The sequence below is a fragment of the Hemiscyllium ocellatum genome, chromosome 6 (genome assembly GCF_020745735.1).
Source record: "Hemiscyllium ocellatum isolate sHemOce1 chromosome 6, sHemOce1.pat.X.cur, whole genome shotgun sequence".
Lineage (NCBI taxonomy): Eukaryota > Metazoa > Chordata > Chondrichthyes > Orectolobiformes > Hemiscylliidae > Hemiscyllium > Hemiscyllium ocellatum.
In genome coordinates, this window is record NC_083406.1 from 86189659 (window position 1) to 86206928 (window position 17270).

A 17270-nucleotide genomic window follows, 5' to 3' on the forward strand; every position below is an offset into this window, starting at 1 on the left:
CCAGCCATGCTGGAAATTTGTAGTTGTGAAAGTTGAAGAAGAAAGGATTGCATTTATAATCACGTCCTCAGGAATATTTAATAGAATGGAACAATGACCAATTCTGATAGTCACTATGATCACAAAAGCAAAAGGATCAGTCCATGTATCCATAACATGATTACATAAATAGAAATATCAGATAAAGATTCATTATTCCTATTTGGTTATGCCTATATTGAAAGATAATTGGTTAAGACACTTCAAAACTTCCACTGCTGCTGTTTGAGTAGTGTAATTGAATCTTTTAGGTTTACTTCAATGAGTTAACATCTTAAATCAAAAATGCCATCTTCAACAATGCACTGCTCCTCCAAACTGTAATAAAGCATTACCCTTGGCTTTCTGGTCAAGCCTCGAAATGGGGCTCAAATCCAAAAAAAGCCAAAGCATTTCACAGTTACTTGTCAATGAAAAGGACTGACAAAGAATTGCTAAATTCCAAACCCTCCTTTGGGGTTGAAACTAGAACAAACAAAATAAGCTATTCAATAAATTACAAGAATGTGACCAATATATAAAAAGAATTGTGGTCTAACACTCGTCAGTTTTAATTTTAAAGAGCAGATTCACAGATTGACAAAATTATCAACTTCCTGTTCTAAATGGAAGTAACAGAAAATCATTGTTCAGAAGCCATGTCAGATTCTAAAATCTGCCTAAAGAATTCCAAATAAATGAAATTATGGGGTGCAGGTGCATAGATCCTTGAAAGTGGAGTTGCAGGTAGACAGGATAGTGAAGGTAGTGTTTGGTACATTTGCCTCCATTTGTCAATGCATTCTTTAAAAGGAGTTAAGAGTCACAGAGATTTACATTATGGATACAGACTCTTCAGTCGTCATATTGCAGCTGTACAGGATATTGATGAGGCCAGTTTTGGAATACTGTGTGCAATTCTGGTCTCCTTGCTATAGGAAAGATGTTATTAAACGTGAAAGAGTTCAGAAAAGATTTACAAGAATATTGCCAGGATTGGAGGATTTGAGATATAGGGAGAGGCTGAATGGGCTGGGGTTCTTTCCCACAGAGCATAGGATGAGTGGTGACCTTATCGAGTTTACAAAATCATAAGAGGCATGGATAGAGTGAATAGCCAGTGTCTTTTTCCCAGACTACAGGCATCCAAAACTAGAAGGTGTAGGTTTAAGGTGAGAGGGGAAGGATTTAAAAAGGGACCAAAGGGACAACTTTTTTCATGCAGGGGGTGGTGTGTGTATGGAAGTAGTGCAGTGAGTATAATTACAAAATGTAAAAGGCATCTGGATAGGTATATGAATCAGAAGGATTGAGGGGGAACTGAACCAAATGCTGGCAAATATGACTAGGTCAGTTTAGGAAATCAGGTTAGCACGGACAAATTGAAGGATCTGTTTCCGTACTGTATGCCTCTGTAACCTGTGTCAGAATCACAAATTCTGTAACCTTATATTACAGCTACCAAAAGTACAATCTTCCACAACAGAGACTCAAAATTACATCGTCATACAAAACCAGACTAAGATCCCAACTCATTTTAAGAAAACCCCATTCGTTGTTCCTTATCAATGACAACAGTATCAGTTTAATTTCTTATCTTGAAGATAATATGGCTGAAAGAACATGAGAAATAGCATGAGCCTGTTCTACCACTCAGTACAATTAGAGTTGGTCACCTGCTTCATTTCCATATAGTCAGCACATCCCCGACAACTGAGATTTTCTGCTCAAGTCGCTGGAACAAGATCTTAACCAACAGCCTGATGGCTAAGAGGCAAGAGTGCTACACATCAGCTATGACTGACAGCAAGAATTTCAAAACACAGCCATAGGCTTAAGTTGGCAAGAGAGCATTTTCAAATAAATAAGAAACAAACCTTGAACCAAAAATCTTAAGTTCTCCCTGTTCTGTATCAATGCACATTGGCTCAGAATGAAGGTGGTTCAGGACTGCTGCCCTGATGTCATTTCAACACTTGGAATAACAGTTCTTGCTAAATTAGATGTGTCAATGGATGGCATTATGAAACCCAGGCACAATGAATTCAGCAAATTAGCGTTAACTTAAAAAGATGTGGGAAACAGCGAGACAAAATCAGAACAGTCTGCACAAGATCAAACTCATTAGGTAAAATGAATGATCTTCTCCTCTTCTCCAGATTCATGACTGACAGCAAATGGTGTTAGTTGCTCTGACTCTCACCTGTGTTTTGATCATACCTATATAAAAAAAAGTCAGATGTATGTCAGCTGCTTTGCTGTTCAGAATGTTTTTGCGCTTTCAGTTCTTCACAATTTTTTTAAAAATGTGAAATGGAAACAGTCAGATGATAGTCAAACAATCCAAGGCCAACATGTCAACTCGATGACCAAGCAGAGCTTCGAGGTTTTATTCTGAGTATCAACAAACATGAAGATCCTATGACATTAAGCTTGGAAAAATCTTTATCTTGATGTTCTGGGATCTGATGTTGACTGTGATTTCTTTGCTTAAAACCCTCACTTCCAAGACTGTCGAACTTAGTAGGATGCTCCACTTAACATCTTGAACATTGAGTAACTGGCAGTGCTTCCAAATGCAACATGATATGGCATTCAGATGAAATTAGAAAGAAATGATGAGCAGAATTTCCCCTGTTTCTTAAATCTCAAACTGAATCATAACCGGTCCTAAACCTTAATCATCGAAACAAAATACAGGCTTTTCTTTTGAGAAAGTTACAAGTATCCTAACCATCCAATCAACGTATATGAGCCATTTGAAGAATTACCATAACAGCCAATGACTAGATTCATTAATCATTTGAAATTCAACCAAATCAAGGCTTCAGATTTCACAGGATCTCTGAGAACAGTACGCCAATTAGTAATTTGAACTGCATTCTTTCAGTTTTCCTCACTCATCAAAAGCAGTTGAGGAATTTTTCATGAATACCAATGGATTGATGGAATTTAGAGAAATCCTTGCTTTCTGTCAAACTAATTCATTCAGTTTTTCTCTCCACACAATTTACTTCATTTTTCCCCAACCCCCAATGGAAAGGAGGCTGGTTGCATTCAGCTGTCAACACAGTAAAATGGTTGCTCTAAATCACATGGATAATCTGAAATAAGAACAAACATACTAGAAAAATTCAGCCAGGTCAAGCAGCATCTGTGGAGAAAGATAGTGTTTCAAGTCAATTACCTTCCAACGAGAACTCAAGACAAAGAGAATTTAGAGTTTTGTGTGTGTAATAAGTTTTTTTGGGGGGGTAGCAGTATTGAAGCAAGAAAATATCAGAGATAAGGTGGAGACCAGGGGACATTGAAACTACAAAAGGTTTCATGGTGCAATAGACAAGGTGTGGCAGTAGACATAATGAAGCTTCAAAGACTCATCCAAATGAGGCACAAATTGCTATAAATCATCTGAAGGCATGAAGAAAAATTGAACAGACCGCACAATAAAAGAGGATGAAACAAAACCGTATACAACAAGGTTGCAGAGTCACACTCCAATTCAGTGTTCAGCCTAGAAGATGTTACAAGTGCCAAGTTGAAAGATAATGCAAACTCTAGAGCATTGCTGACTTCACTGAACAAGGGCACAACATTCAGCATAGTACTAAAATAGCATCTTGTACTGTTGCAGGAAACGTCCTTAATCTCATACTCCAATTCCTTAAAAGAAGGGCCAATATTCCATTCACCTTCTGGATGACCTGGTGCATCTCTGTGCTAGCTTTATGTTTCGTGCACAAGTCCCCTTGTGTTGTAGCTTTCTGCAGTTAATGTCCATTTAATACTTTAAATTTTGTTCCTCCTTCCAAAAGAAAACTTCATAGTTTTCCACATAATATTCCATTTGCCAACTTTTTGCACACTTACTGAACACATCAATATCTCTCTAAACTGTTTGTATTCGCTTCCTTCACCCAGATCATTATTAGATATTAAAAACAGTTGCAACCCCAATGGAAGTCCACTGGTTGCAAACTTCAAAAAGAACCCCATATCCTCACTTGACATATCCTGCCCATTAGCCAATTCTCTCTCCACGATTATATATTATCTCCAACATTGTAGGCCATAATGACTTAACCTTTTGTGAGTACCTTGTCAAGTGTCTTCTGGAAGTCCAAATATAACATATCTATTGGACTTCCTTAAAACACCAATAATTACTCAGCTACAATTTCCCTTTCATGAAGCCAAATGACACTGGTTGATTAGATTATAATTTTCCAAATGTTCTGTTTTTATTTTGTTAATAACTGATTCCAATACTTTTCCAACAATAGATGTTGGACTAATCAGTCTATAATTATCTGCTTATTGCCTCCCACCGTTTTTGAATAGGAGTATTACATTAGCAGTTTTCTGCTTCTCTAGTACTTCTATAGAATCTATCGAGTTTTGTAAAATTACAACCAATGCACCAATTATCTCTTAGCTACCTCTTTTAGGATTCTGGGATAGGTCATCGGATCTAAATGACTTTATTAGCCTTTACCTGCATTAATCTGTTACTACTTCTCCAGTGATAGGAATGGTGTTTAATTTTGTATTCATTTTGTATTAATGGAATACTCAAAAGTATTTTCTTCCATAAAGACTGATACAAAATGTCAGTTTCATTCCTCTGCCATTTCATTATTTCCCATAGCCATCTCCCCACATTCATCTTTCTACTGAGATTGCTCTCTTTCTTTTTATATAAAAGGAGCACGTCAGTTTTTTTATATGCACTAGTTTGACCTCAACTTATTTTCACCCTCTTTACTACCTTTTTAGTCTTCCTTTTCTGGATCCTGAATTTATCCCAGTTTTTGTGGCTATCACCGATTTCGGCTTTTGTTAAATTTTTTTTCTTTCAACTTAATACTCTCCTCCAAATCCTTAGTTAGCCAAGATTGGTTCATTCCTCTCTTATGATCTTGCTTCCTTTCTGTAATGCATTTTTGCTGAGAGTCATGGAGGACTTCCTTAAAATATCTGCCATTGCTTACTTACTGTTATTCCTGCTTTTTCTTGGAGGTCATTTATCAAACTTATCTCATTCCACATGACCAAATCCTAGATAGCCTGGTCCCTGGTTGATTCCCTGACATATTGCTCGCAGAATCTATCCCTAATGTACCCTTTTAATTTTGTTGTCGTAGCTATCCTTCCCAATTTGATTAGTCCAATCAATACTAAAGTCACAAATAATTGTTCTATTCTTTTTACTGCTCCTATTATTTATAGATCTTGTTTAGCTTTTTCTGTTTAGAGGTCTGTGTACGACTTCTACCAATGTCTTCTTAAAAAACTTCAGCCCAAATGGACCTACCATCAGAGTCTCGATTGTCTCTCACAACTGTCTTCATTTCATTTCTTGTAAACAGTGCAACCCTACCACCTTTTCCATCCCTCTTGTCTTTCCGAACACTGCAAGGTCACTGAACTTCAAATGTTAACTCTACTTTCTCTCAACAGATGGTGCCAGACTGGCTGAGTTTCTCTAGCATTTACTGTATTTGTAACATGGATTGGTATTTAGCAAGGGCAGAAAGCAATGAAAAGCTGAAAATGATGGTATCTGCACCATAGAGAGGGATGACTCAGTTCAAGATGTGTAAAAGATTTGGATAGAAAAGAAATGACAAAGCCAAGCCGTCAGTTGTGGGAGTGCTGCACAGGCCCCCAAACAGCAGGGCCCTCTTATGGTGCAGTGGTATTGACCCTACCCCTGAACCAGGAGATTCAGGTTCAAATCCCACCTGCTCCAGAGGTGTCTATTAACATCTCTGAACAGATTGGGGTCTAACTATTTTTATCGCCAAACAGCAAAGGAGGATAGGGCAACGAAAGGGATAAATAACACAGCTTCTCAGAAAGGGATACTGATAATCAAGGGAGATATGAACGGAAAAAAAAGTTTAGCAAAGGTAGCCTGTATGGCAAATACATTTTTGAGTAAAAAGTGAGGTCTGCAGATGCTGGAGATCAGAGCTGAAAATGTGTTGCTGGTTAAAGCACAGCAGGTTAGGCAGCATCCCCAAGGAACAGGAAATTCGATGTTTCGGGCCAGAGCCCTTCATCAGGAAGGGCTCTGGCCCGAAACATCGAATTTCCTGTTCCTTGGGGATGCTGCCTAACCTGCTGTGCTTTAACCAAATACATTTTTGAGGTAATTTCTTAAAACAGCACATTCTGCAACCAGCCAGAATGCAAACTATACTATATCTGGTAATGTGCAATAAGATACGGTTAACGAATGAATTCACAGTGAAGGTTTCCCTTGGTGGATGCATCATTTTTATGATTGGAGTCTATACTGTGCTTGAGGGGCAAGAATTAGGTCTAAGGCTTATTTTAACTTTATTTGTTGTGAGGGAAAATTAAATACAAATTAGGAGTTTATGTTTTAGTTATACAGGACCACACCCAGGGTACTGTGTACAATATTGATTGCCTTATTCAAGGAACAATGCAAATACATTGAAAGCAGTTCAGTGAAAATTTAGTAGACTAATACCTGAAAGAAGTGGGTTATCTTGTGATGATTGTTTAGGCAGGCTAGACATGTATCTGCTGAAATTGAGAATAAGAGACAATTTTATTAAATACAAGATTCTGGGGTGTCTTGACAAAGTTGATGCAAAGAGAATGCTTCCTGTTAAGAATGAACTTAAATTAGGGCTAACCATTTAAAAAAAAGGTCACTTATATAGAACAGATAAAGTAAAAGCTTTTCTGCTCAGAGAGTTCAGAGTGTTTTGAAGACTTGTCCTGAAAAGGTATTGGAATCAGAGTTCTTGACTACCACTAACGCAGAGGTGGACAGTTTTTTGACACGAGGGTGAATGGTCAACAAGGTAGGTCAGTTTATGGACTTATGATTGCAATAACATCAGCCATGGCCTCATTAAATGGCAGAGCAAGCACAGGTGGCCAAAAAGCATATTCCACCTCCTTATTCACATGTTATTATAAATTCTAATTATTGGAGTAGTTTAAAAATCTTAATTTTTGCAGCATTTTTAGTCATGATATAGCCCTGCAATACTCTAATTCTGTGTAATGCACATGATGCTCCATTTCGTGGTGGCACTGGCCTTAAAACACAATCATCCACTGTATGTTAAACACCAGTCACTTGAACTTAGAAACCAGAGTTATTGATGTCTATATCACAAAACAGGCCCTTCAGCCCATCAAGTCTGTGCTGTTCAAAAACAACTGCCTAATTACTCTAATCCCATCTTTCAGCAATTTTCCATCAATTTTTCCAGATACTAAAAAGCCTCCAATAAATTGATTACAACATGGATCTGAACTCCTTGGTTGTGAGATCATGATTTCCCCAATAGTGAAAAACTGCCCTTTGAAAATGAAAGTAATTGGCCAATATCAGCAAATAATATGCCCATTACTTTGTTGCTGTGTACTCTATGCTTTCTAAAACTTTTTCTCAACAATCAAGAGAACACTGCATCATTTTTCAAGCTGCAGAACAAACACATTGCTATCAGTGGATAGTGAAGAAATCTTTTATAATGCCATTCAGAAACCCACCCAATTATGAAGGCCTTCAGAAGTTCATTACAATGTACCTTCCAAGAAATGTATCAAAATTCTCAAATGCAAGACCTCGATCCCCTAAAAGGTTGCATTTTCCTACATATGATTAATGAAGTACACTAAGTTCAACTGCGGCCTTTCAATGACTTTTTTAATACAATTCCCTAGACAGAAAAGTGACATGGTGGTGCAAGAAAAAATGATATTTGGCTTAACATTTAATGCAATATGGCAAAAGGTTCACATCTTTTTATCTCATTTCACCACATTGAATAACTAGTTCATGAGAGATGACAATTTAGACATTATGCTTAAATAAGGCAATATTCTGCTCCAGATTTGACTTTTGTAAAAATGTTAGGAAATTATGCATGAAAAGTCAATATCAAGAAATACTGGTTAATTACTTGGTCATAGATGTCCACAGCATGGAAACAGGCCATTTGGCCTGACTTGCCATTGCTGCCCAGTTCTCAGAAAATAGTTCCATTTGCCTGTGTTTGGTTCGTATCCCTCCATACCTATCCAATCCATGTATCCATCTAAAATGTTTCTTACATGATAACCTTGTACTTGCTTCCACCACCATCTCTGGCAGCCCATTCCAAACACACCACCTCTGTGCAAAAAAATTGCCTCCTCCACCCTTTTCTATCTCTCCCCTCTCAAATCAAACCTACGCCCTCTAGTTTTAGACTTCCATCCAATGGGAAAAGCTGTTGGCGATCAACCTTATCTATGCCTCTCAATTTTATAAACCTCGAAAGTCATCCCCTCAGTCTCCTATACTCCACCGAGAAAATGTCCCACCTTATCCAACCTCTCCTTATAACACAAACCTTCCAGTCCAGTTAGCATTACAGTAAATCTTTTCTGTACTCTTACTAGAGTCACAACATCCTTTTCTACAGTAGGGTGACAAGTACTGCATGCAGTAGAATCATAGCAATGTACAGCACAGAAACACGCTTACCAGATTTCCAAAATTAATCTGGACTCATTTGCCTTTAGCATTTGGCGTATATCCCTCTGAAGCCTTCTCATTCATATACCCATCCAGATGCCTTTCAAATGTTGTAATTGCACCAGCCTCCACCACTTCTTCTGACAGCTAATTTCATGCACGCTCCATCCTCTGTGTGAAAAAGTTGCATCTTTTAAATCTTTGCCCTCTCACCTTAAACCACTTCCCTCTAGCTTTGGTCTTCCCTACATCAGGGAAAAGACCTTATCTATTCACTCTATCCACGTCCCTCGAGATTTTCTAAACTTCTGTGAGGTCACCCCTTAGTCTCTGACACTGCAGGGAAAATAGTCCCAGCCTATTCAGCCTCTCCCTACAGCTCAAACTCTCCAATCCTGGTTACATCCTTGTCAATCTTTTTTGCACCCTTTCAAGTTTCACAACATCCTTCACATAGCAGAGAGACCAGAATTGAATGCAGTATTCCAAACATGTCCTCATCAATGTCCTGTACATCCACTACATAACTTCCCAACTCCTTTACTCAATGCACTAAACAATAAAAGCAAGATTGCCAAACAAATTCTTCACTACCCTGTCGATCTGTGACTCCACTTTCAAAGAACTATGAACTTGCACTCTAAAAGGTCTTTTTGTTCAGCAACATTCCCCTGGACCTTACCATTAAGTGTACAAGTCCCACCCTGATTTGCCCATCCAAAATGCAACACCTCACCTCACACATTTATCTAAATTAAACTCCATCTTCCACTCCTCGGCCCATCTGATCAAAGGTCCTCAAACATGGCCTCATCAACATCTTTTGTACAGCTGCAACAAGACATCCCAACTCGTATACTCAATGCTCTGACCACTGAAAGCAAGCATGGCCACTTCTGAATTAGAAACCTTGTACTTGTCAATTTTCCCCCCCCACCCATTATAAATTCTTAATCCCATTCATGATGGCAAGCATGCCATCATTACACTTGCCCCTGGTCAACAAAAGCAGGACTATGCACTACCACTGGTTAGAAGACTTGAATTAGAGTGTACAATTAGCAGTTTTCATGTGGAAAATATATTTAGGACCTTTTTAAAAAAAAATTCCATTATAAAATGCAGAATATCTTTAAATATTGTAATTTTGAGAGCTTTCCTTGGTCTGATTATCATCCAGCCTCTAATCCCACAATCTGAAGACTATATTTATTTTCACCTACTATGCCGCACTCCACAGGTGTTGGCAGACCATCTTAAACATTGACAGCACGTATAGCCTTTTCTTTTTGTTCCACATGTTCCAATAACCTTGTGATGTTTCCATTTTTCTTTTATTTATTCATTTGTGGGATGTCAGCATCATTGGCTGGTGTAGATTAGGATTTACAATTTTCAACAGTTACTCCTTAATATAGAATGTGCTGCCATGAAACTATACAAGTCGTCAGCATCACCCTGTTGTTAACCCTTTTATGCTGCATCTAAAACACACTGACAGATTAACGTATTGTTTAATGGATGCTGAGACTCAATTATGCTTTTATAAAATGTGATACTATTCAAGTGACAACAATTGTTAAAAACAGATCTAAAAAAATCCTGGTATTGATGCAAAACTTTAACACATATTATAAAGAAACTTAGATTGATTACAAGTAGCTGGGCAATGGTTCACAAGTATCGACGCATCAGCCTGATCACACTCAATAGCAGCGGATATCAGGATTTAGAGCAGCAAAGGCAAATGGCAGCACAATTCAGGATACAAATGACTTCTGCAATTTTAAACTAACTTGAAAATATAAACATCTTAATCTGAAAGACGTCATTATAATATTGAGGAGGATAGCATACATTTCAGAATGCTACCCAGAGCAATCCTTTACAATGAACAGTCAAGCCTGTTAATAAAGTCAACCAAAGGTTTGTATCCAACAAAATGGCTACTGGATCACCATCACAATATGCATTTAATGCTTTGATAAAATGGCACTTGAAACCAAGAAAGAATTTACTTTTTAATGGCACCTGATCTCCAATTTACATTAAGTTCAATTCCTAATCCTTGAAATTTTAAAGCAAATTGCACTGAATCATACACAATGATGCAATTAATAAAAGCAAACAAAATGAGTCACAAAAATACTAAGGAAATACTGTACAACAGCTGAGAGGATTGGTCATTATCAAAACATGACAAGGAAACTGGAATGGTTTATAACAGGTATGTCAACCTAAAATTATAATCAGAGCCTCTAAATACTACATTACACTACACTTTATATATCTAGTTACTTAACTCTTGATTTTAATGGATTGTTCTGAAGTTTGTTTACGTAAAAATGCCACAACATTGCAAGACAAAACCTACATGGAAAAAAAATCTATATGACATATTTTAGATTGTTCTAGGTTACTCTGTAGCAGGATTATAATGAACGTGCGTAGACGAGATATCCACACGAGCACAGGGAACGCGAGGTGACTAATAATTGAAGAGACAATTTTAGATTTTTCACTATTAATAAACTGACACTTAAACGTTTTAAAAGGCATAATTGATGTTTGTAGATCTCATTCCGTCACTAGGACAGAAACAAATCTTAATCCAACGAGTAATTAAGAGCATCAAATAGGATAAAATTAAAACAAGATCCAGAACAAGAAATATTAAAAATGAAGATATCCTTTAATACCCAGGTTTAGGCCTCAGCACTACAAATCAAAATGCAACCTAACATGATAGCAAGCGACAAGGTAACGATTGACATCCAAACTGACCATACGGAACTCGAACCATTTCTGATGCCATTTTCTGCGACACAACTGAACCAGTCAACATAAAAAGGAGGCGGGACGACGCCATCACGTTAGATTGATCCGCAACGGATTTCCCCAAAAAAACAAACCATTTAATGGGACTGCAAAAAGCGTGTAGAAAAATCGAACTCGCCGATCGAACCCAACTGTCAGATTAACAGAACCGCATGGGATCGCACAGCGCCGGATTAGTGAGAGAAAAGCGATACCTCACAGTCGACGGTTTTTTTTGCCACTGGCACAGACCAGGCTCCTCAGCTGCTGCTCCAGCCGTAAAGTGGAGAGCGAATGAGCGCGTGCTGCTTCCCGCACTGACAACCGCGCGCCAGCACCACGTGACACTGCCTCGGGAACGAGCCCAACCGGGATCGTGCCAGGTCTGCCACGCCCCCTCGGCGCACGCCAGCATTCGGACGAGGTGGTTCCCAGATGTGTTCCCATGTTGTGCGAAAGAAGAACCACGCCCGTCACTTCCCAAAGTTGGAGATGATGGGTGTGTGTGCGCCCCATTTGTTTCTCTATCACCTGGTTTCTGAAAACAAACTAACTGTCAAGGGAGTAAATGTGAGGTCTGCAGATGCTGGAGATCAGAGCTGAAAATGTGTTGCTGGTTAAAGCACAGCAGGTTAGGCAGGTTAACCTGCTGTGCTTTAACCAGCAACACATTTTCAGCTCGTAACTGTCAAGGGAGTCATGATGTGGAGATGTCGGTGTTGAACTGAGTTGCACAAAGTCAGAAATCACACGGCAGCAGGTTCTCGTCTAACAAGTTTATTTGATTTCAAATAAACCTGTTAGACTATAACCTGTGTCGTGCGATTTCTGACTTAACTGCACATCTTTTGGAATGCGGGAGAAAAATCATGCAGACACAGGGAGAATGTACAAACTCCACAGTCAGCCAAGACAGGAATCGAACCCAGGTCCTTGGTGCTGAAGGCATTTATAGAGTCATTGAGATGTACATCATGGAAACAGACCTTTCAGTCCAACCTGTCCATGCCGACCAGATATTGCAATGCAATCTAGTCCCACCTGCCAGCACCTGGCCCATATCCCTCCAAACCCTTTCTATTCACATACCCATCCAAATGCCTCTTAAACATTGCAATTGTACCAGCCTCCACCACATCCTCTGCCAACACATTCCATACACGTACCAACCTCTGCGTGAAAAAGTTGCCCCTTGGGTCTCTTTTACATCTTTCCCCTCTCACCCTAAACCTATGCCCCCTAAGTAAATGATTTGGATGTGAACATAGGAGGTATAGTTCGTAATTTTGCAGATGACACCAATGTTGTGGTTCTGTTCACCGAGCTGGAAGTTTTTGCTGCAAACGTTTCGTTCCCTGGCTAGGGAACATCATCAGTGCTATTGGGGCCTCCTGTGAAGCGCTGCTTTGATGTTTCTTCCGGTATTTATAGTGTTGAAACTACTACAGCTGAAACTGACACCCGGAAGCGGCAAGAACAAACCACTATAAATACCGGAAGAAACATCAAAGCAGCGCTTCACAGGAGGCTCCAATAGCACTGATGATGTTCCCTAGCCAGGGAACGAAACGTTTGCAGCAAAAACTTCCAGCTCGGTGAACAGAACCACAACAACGGACACCCGAGCTACAAATCTTCAACCAGACTTTAGATGACACCAAAATTGGAGATGTAATGCACAACGAAGAAGGTTACCTCAAATTACGACGGGATCTTGATCAGATGAGCCAATGGGCTGAGGAGTGGCAGATGGAGTTTAATTTAGGTAAATGCAAGGTGTTGTATTTTGGGAAAGCAAATCTTAGCAGGACTTATACACTTAATGATAAGGTCCTCGGGAGAGAAGAGAACTTGGAATGCAGGTTCATCACTCCTTGAAAGTGGAGTCGCAGGTAGATAGGATAGTGAAGAAGGCATTTGGTATGTTTTCCTTCATTGGTCAGTGTATTAAATATAGGAAATGGAAGGTCGTGTTGTGGCTGTACAGGACGTTGGTTAGGCTACTTTTGGAAAATGGCATGCAATTCCAGTCTCCTTCCTATTGGAAGGATGTTGTGAAACTTGAAAGAGTTCAGAAAAGATTTACAAGGATGTTGCCAGGATTGGATGATTTGAGCTGTAGGGACAGGTTGAATAGGCTGGAGCTGTTTTCTCTGGAGTGTTGGAGGCTGAGGGGTGACCTTATAGAGATTTATAAAGTCATGAAGGGCATGGATAGGAGAAATAGGCAAAGTATTTTCCCTGGGGTGAGTGAGTCCAGACTAGAGGGCAAAGGTTTATGTTGAGACGACAAAGATAAAAAGGAGACCTAAGGGGCAACTTTTTTACGCAGAGGGTGTTGCATGTATAGATTGAGCTGCCAGAGGAAGTGATCGAGGCTGGTACAATTGCAGTACTTAAAAGGCATCTGGATGGGTATATGAATAGAAAGGTTTGGAAAGATATGGGCCAGGTGCTGGCAAAGTGGGACTAGATATGGATGGCATGGGCGACTTGGACCGAAGGGTCTGTTTCCATGCTGTACATCTCTATGACTCTAAACGAAATATCCCAAGGCATTTAACTATTCAAATAGCACAATTACTTAAATGTGGTTCAGAGTGCATTGGGATGGGCAAGTCAAGGACCACAAGTAAGTAAAAAGTTTATTGAGCTATAGTTGGTGTTGCGATGCATGAAGGGTGTTGGAGCACAGTGTGTCCTTATCTCTAGGCATGAAGATCCAGGTTCAATCCCAGCTATCCTGTAAGGCTATCAAAACACCCAGTTGGTGTTAACTTTAGAGACAAAGAAATGATGCTGCACACATTGCTGGAGTCCACACCTTTCTGCAAATTTAAGACCTGACTATAATTTGATGGTTCAGCACATATTTCCATGGAAGATCTCAAGCTGAGAAGGTGGGGAACGTGTCAAGTTGGGTTGGGTGGGGGGTAACACTGTGCTGAAGATCAAGTTGGGTCAGTGGAGTGGTAAACTCAGGTGGACGGGTTGTGGTGGTGAGTTAATGAGTCATTGGTGGTACTTTCCAATGACATTGTTTGAACACTCATTTAACACCGAGCAATATCTGCTTAATATCTGGTCTAAGTATCAGGTATGTGCTCAAAATCTGTGATGCTAACCTCAGTGTCAGAGACTTTTGGACAGGGTCCAGGAAATCAACCGATCATAATTAAACTGAAATAAAAATGCAACTCTGTACCTGCTGAAGATCTGAAATAAAAACAAAGTGCTGTAGAAACTCAGGATGTCTGGCAGTATCTGGAGAGAAAAACACAGTTAACATCTTAAGTCTGATGACTCTTCAAATTTACACTTCACCAGGGCAATTTCAGAGCATGCATATCAGTCCTCCTTTTTGTGGGTGCCACTGACATTCCTAAATTAAGTTTCCATTTTAATATAGTTGGCATCCGATACAACTATCAGAAGATTTTGATCAAGTGGCATTTAAATAACCTGGATCAATGAAGAAGATGAAATTTGGGAATGTAATCATCCTCATAACAAGGTACTTATGAAAGGAAGGAAGAAAGGAAAAATGGAAGAATTGGTAGTTGTGCTCAAATAAACTACTGGCTCTGAAAAGCAGTAATGTTATTGAGGGGGTCAAAAACCGAATATGTTTGCATTGAATTCAGGAGTGATGGAGCTTTTATACTGTTGTGCATTATACCCAACAAAATAATGGAAAGGAACTAGAGAAGCAAATTTGTGGTTAAAATAAAGATGATGCAACAACAAACTAATAATAATGGAGGACCTTAGTTACATTAATATAGATTGGTACAGAGAACTTTTAACTATTGTTTCCAGCCAAATGAGGAAGGAAGCAGCACTGGATCTAGTTCTGAGAAATTAAATAAGGCAAACAGAACATGCTTCAGTGCAGAAGTATTTGAAGAATAATGATCATAAAATCAAATTTAGAACAGTTATAGGAAATTATAAGTAACAAAGTTAAAATACTTAACTGGCAAAGATTAATTTCATTACATTGAAAAGATATTTGACTCAGGTGAATTAGTGTCAAAAATTGGCAGATAGTAGTTCAAGTATGGTGACATTGGTTACAAAAAAAACCTGGAAAGTTTGGTGATGCTGAAAACAGACAAGTCACCTAGTCCAAATGAATTACATCTAAGGTTGTTGAGGGAAGTAAAGGTTTAAATTGTTTGGGTTGTGGCTATTACAATCTTCCAATCCTCCTAAGATAATGGGGAGGTGCCACTGAACTGGAGTTTGCAAATGTTACATCCTATACAATAAAGGAGAAAGAAACCCAAATGTTAAGAGCTGTAGAGTCTAACATGAAATGTGGGGAAATTTGGAGATATTAACCTACAACAAAATTAATTGGCACTTTTGTAAAATGTAGACTTTGAAAGTCAGCACAGATTTGTGAAAGGAAAATGGTGCTTGACTAATTTGATTTATTTATTTGAGGTAGAAGACAGATTGATCAGGGTAACTCAAGTGGTATGAATGGACTTTCAAAGTCCACATGGTAAATCACAATATATTAGCAAAATGAAAGCCGACAAAACCATAGCAACAGTAGTAGCATGCATACATAATTAAGAAAGGGTCAGGAGGTCATGATGAGCAGTTCTATTTTTAGACTGGGAACTATCTAGTTATGGCTGAAAATTTGTTGCTGGTTAAAGCACAGCAGGTCAGGCAGCATCCAAGGAACAGGAAATTCGACGTTTCGGGCCAGAGCCCTTCATCAGGAATGAGGAGAGGGTGCCAGGCAGGCTCAGATGAAAGGTAGGGGGGAGGGACTTGGGGGAGGGGCGATGGAGATGTGATAGGTGGAAGGAGGTCAAGGTGAGGGTGATAGGCCGGAGAGGGGGTGGGCACGGAGAGGTCAGGAAGAGGATTGCAGGTTAGGAGGGCGGTGCTGAGTCCAAGGGAGTCGACTGAGACAAGGTGGGGGGAGGGGAAATGAGGAAACTGGAGAAATCCGAGTTCATCCCTTGTGGCTGGAGGGTTCCCAGGCGGAAGATGAGGCGCTCTTCCTCCAACCATCGTGTTGTTATGTTCTGGCGATGGAGGAGTCCAAGGACCTGCATGTCTTCGGTGGAGTGGGAGGGAGAGTTAAAGTGTTGAGCCACGGGGTGGTTGGGTTGATTGGTTCGGGCGTCCCAGAGGTGTTCCCTGAAGCGTTCTGCATGTAGGCGGCCTGTCTCCCCAATATAGAGGAGGCCACATCGGGTGCAGCGGATGCAATAGATGATGTGTGTGGAGGTGCAGGTGAATTTGTGGCGGATATGGAAGGATCCCTTGGGGCCTTGGAGAGAAGTAAGGGAGGAGGTGTGGGCGCAAGTTTTGCATTTCCTGTGGTTGCAGGGGAAGGTGCCGGGAGTGGAGGTTGGGTTGGTGGGGGGTGTGGACCTGACGAGTCACGAAGGGAGTGGTCTTTGCGGAATGCTGATAGGGGAGGGGAGGGAAATATATCCCTGGTGGTGGGGTCCGTTTGGAGTTGGCGGAAATGACGGTGGATGATACGCTGTGTACGGAGGTTGGTGGGGTGGTAGGTGAGAACCAGTGGGGTTCTGTCTTGGTGGCGGTTGGAGGGGCGGGACTCAAGGGCGGAGGAGCGGGAAGTGGAGGAGATGCGGTGGAGGACTTACGTTTTACTTTAACTATCTAGTTATGTCAACATTTGTGAAGAGAAATCAAAATTAGCGTTTTGGGTCCGCTGACCCTTCCTCAGCATTGAGTTCAGTTCTGAGGAAGGGTCACCGGACTTGAAATGTTAAAATTGATTGCACTTCGCAGATGCTGCCAGACCTGCTGATATTTTCCTGCAACTTACGTTTTTGTTTTTGATTCACAGCATCCACAGTTCTATCAGTTTTTAAATACATAGTTATGTTCCTCTCTTTTAAAAACTTGTCCTTATCTTGAGTTGGTC

General features: G+C 40.0%; 1 protein-coding gene across 4 annotated transcripts in view; it reads right to left on the reverse strand.

Annotated features, from left to right (window-relative positions):
* Positions 1 to 11631, reverse strand: part of rnf6 (ring finger protein (C3H2C3 type) 6) — a 53931-nt gene extending 42300 nt beyond the window's left edge. For 2 of the 4 annotated variants that reach the window (XM_060826744.1, XM_060826741.1), the window contains exon 1: positions 11563 to 11631. The gene's annotated coding sequence lies outside the window, so the exon portion shown is untranslated. Of the gene's footprint in view, positions 1 to 8539; positions 8665 to 11314; positions 11332 to 11562 lie in introns of those variants that run through there. The other 2 variants (XM_060826742.1, XM_060826743.1) reach the window with 2 other exon arrangements.
* Positions 11632 to 17270: the final 5639 nt, after the last annotated feature.